This window comes from Micropterus dolomieu, linkage group LG18 (assembly GCF_021292245.1).
Source record: "Micropterus dolomieu isolate WLL.071019.BEF.003 ecotype Adirondacks linkage group LG18, ASM2129224v1, whole genome shotgun sequence".
In the NCBI taxonomy this organism is placed as follows: Eukaryota; Metazoa; Chordata; class Actinopteri; order Centrarchiformes; family Centrarchidae; genus Micropterus; species Micropterus dolomieu.
Window position 1 is genome coordinate 2789083 of NC_060167.1, and position 3487 is coordinate 2792569.

Here is a 3487-nt window from a genome sequence, read left to right on the forward strand (position 1 = left end):
TTCACCAGTTTCTAGAGGAGGAAGAGGAGGCCAGGATGGCTGCACTGAGGGAGGAAGAGGAGCAGAAGAGTCAGATGATGAAGGAGAAGATGGAGGCTCTGAGCAGAGAGATAGCAGCTCTTTCAGACACAGTCAGAGCCACAGAGGAGGAGCTGAGAGCTGAAGACGTCTCATTCCTGCTCAACTACAAGGCTGCAGTGGAAAGAGTCCAGCAGCGCCCCCTGCTGGATGATCCACAGCTGCCCTCAGGAGCTCTGATAGACCAGGCCAAACACCTGGGCAACCTGACCTTCAACATCTGGAACAAGATGAAGGACATGGTCTCCTACACTCCTGTGATTCTGGACCCAAACACTGCTCATCCAAGACTCATCCTGTCTGAAGATCTGACCAGTGTGAGACGAGGAGAGAGACAGCAGCTTCCTGACAATCCAGAGAGGTTTGATTATTATTACTGCTCTGTCCTGGGCTCTGAGGGCTTTAACTCAGGAACTCACAGCTGGGATGTCGAGGTTGGAGACAATACAGGCTGGTTACTGGGTGTGTCAGCAGAGTCTGTTCAGAGAAAGGGAGGCAACGTGTCTGGATTATGGACAATAATGTTCTCTGGAGGTAGATACTCAGCATGGTCACCACCAGCTTCATCCACTGTTCTCAGAGTTCAGAAGAAGCTCCAGAGGATCAGAGTGAATCTGGACTGGAACAGAGGAAAGCTGTCGTTCTCTGATCCTGATACTAACACACACATACACACCTTCACACACACTTTCACTGAGAGGATGTTTCCATTCATTAGCACTATAGGTGAAGTGGAGCTGTCAGCAGTGAAGGTCTGTGTGACAGTGGAACAGAGCAGTTAGAGATAAAGAGGATGATTATATTCATGATGTTGTTGATTTCTTAAAGGGAAAAGAATTTAACCTGTTAAGCTGCACCTGTCCTCCTGCTGTCTCATTATTCCAAACATATCTTTATTTTCTTTCATTTGTTGTTTTTTATTCTTTGTATTTTCTTTTTCTTGTTATTTAGTTTGACAATCAGCTTTTTGTTTCTCCTGTCGGCCTTTTCATATCTAAAATGATTTCACTGAGTTTCTTTATGTTTGGTTGGTTTAGCCGTTTCTTTTTTATCCACACTGTGTCGTTTTAAATAGTTGTTCGTGTTTTACGGATGTAAAGGTTTTTATTTGTCACATACTCATACAAGATGCGCAGTGAAATGTTTTTGTGACATGCACTTTACTTCTGTGTTCAACTGAAATAAAAATAAAGAGTAAAATAAAAGAATACAATAGAATATATTATAATAAGTTATAATTAAGTTATGGTTATGGCTACTTTTCATGAGCAATAGTAAGTAAATCAATGTGCAATAGTTACGAATGGAGAATATTATTACATAAGTTAAACCTAGATCGACAGCCAGATGTACAAATGTTAAAGTTCAATGGCTGGGATAAAAATGTTAAAAGTGCATTAAAAGTTAAAAAGCGTTCAGAGTGCAAGTGTTCCTCTTCCTCTCTTTGCGTGTTTAATGACAGCACAGGCGTTTGCCTGACCTGAGGGTTATAAACAGTTTATTGCAAAGGTGATGGGGACCATTGATAATCCTTCTGGCCCTGTTTGTACAGTGTGTGTTTTTTTTTTATTTTGACTTGTGTGTGTGTGGAGCCATGAAGACCAGCAACCACTTTGTGGAAGCTGATGAGGATTAATTAATTACATGTGTGATATTTTTTTATTTCATAACTTTTCAGAATTACACTTTTATTTCATAACAGCGGCGTTGTCACCAGTCAGCGGCGATAACCCTGGAAAAATACTATTCTGAATTCAATTCTGAGTTCAATTGAGCTTGAATAATATATCAAATTATTTCATTTTGTATCTCCGAATGATCAAATTAACTCCAGGGGCTGTTCAGTGACTTGGAAAGTTTCTCCCATGAAGTTATTTCAGAGAGTTGTTCAGAGTGTTTCTTTGTCTTCAAGGTGGACATTCTGGCACGATACTAACTCACCAGGTACAGGTGTATTTATACCACAATCAGCTGAAACTAACTGTCACTAACTTTGGTGAACTCTAATGATGTGATTTTTAAAACAACTCAGCTGTACTTAAGTTAAAATAGCAGCACCACGGTGTAGAAATATAAGATTAACATAACATTTGCAGCATAATGTACTTAAAAGTATCAAAAGTAAAAGCACTCATTATGCAGAATGACTATAATAATAATAATAATATATATTATTGGATTATAGCGATTGATGCATTAATGGTGCGGCTGGTAAAGGTGGGGCTAATTTTAATGACTTTATGTAATAATAATAATCTTTATTTGTAGAGCACTTTTCAAAAACAAGTTACAAAGTGCTTTAACAAGTGTAAAGACAATAATACCCAAGAAACAATAATACAAAAACAATAGAAGATAAAAGCATGAAAACATTGAAAAGACTAAAATACAGATAAATATAAAATTAGTAAAATACAATAAAATAAAAGGGATAAAATAAAGTCAATTAAGATCGGGAAAGGCTCTCCTATAAAAGTATGTTTTAAGAAGGGACTTAAAAGAGTTCACTGACTCAGCCGACCTGATTTCCTCGGGCAGGCTGTTCCAGAGAGGCTGTTCCAAACGCTGTCAGTCGAGACTCTGGAACAGACAACAGACCTTTGCCCGAGGATCTCAAGGTACGTGCTGGTGTATATGGGACTAAAAGTTCAGAAATACAAGGCGAGAGGCCATGAAGAGCTTTAAAAGTAATCAATAGAATTTTAAAGTGAATTCTAAAACATACCCAGTGTAATGAAGCTAAAATAGGAGTAATGTGGTCATATTTTACTTTGTTCTGGTTAAAAGCCTGGCAGCTGAGTTCTGGACAGTCTGGAGTCGATCAGTAGATTTTTGGGTTAAACAGGTGAAAAGGCTGTTGCAATAATCCAGGCGTGATGAGATGAAGGCGTGTAAAATGGTCTCGGTGTCCTTAAAAGTTAACATAGATCGAATTTTTGCTATATTTCTAAGTTGATAAAAACATGATTGAACAAGCTTTGTGGTGTGCTGCTCGAAATTTAAATTACTATCAAACCAAACACCAAGGTTTTTTGCAACAGGCTTAATGTGATTTACTAGGGAACCAGCAGATGGCAGTATTTGCCATCTGCTGGGACCCGATGACCAGGATTTCCGTTTTGTCTGAGTTCAGCTGGAGGAAATTATTTGATATCCATTTTTTAACTTCACAAAGGCAGTTGTTAAGTGAACTCAGCATTCCAGGGTCTGTGGATCTGACGGGAAAGTATATTTGCGTGTCATCAGCATAAATATGAAAAGAAATGCCATGTTTATGGATAATATGTCCAAGGGGAAGCAGATACAAGGAAAACAGGTAGGATGAAAACCATTCTAGGGCAGTACCAGAGATCCCCACCCAGTGCCTCAGTCTGTCTAACATGATGTTGTGATCAATGGTGTCAAAAGC

General features: G+C 38.9%; 1 long non-coding RNA gene across 1 annotated transcript in view; it reads right to left on the reverse strand.

The window, feature by feature from the left end:
* Positions 1 to 499: 499 nt before the first annotated feature.
* The window catches only part of LOC123986857, a 10989-nt gene continuing 8001 nt past the window's right edge, over positions 500 to 3487 (reverse strand). The window contains exon 3 of the long non-coding RNA XR_006828996.1: positions 500 to 555. This is a non-coding gene — a long non-coding RNA (uncharacterized LOC123986857). The remainder of the gene's footprint in view (positions 556 to 3487) is intronic.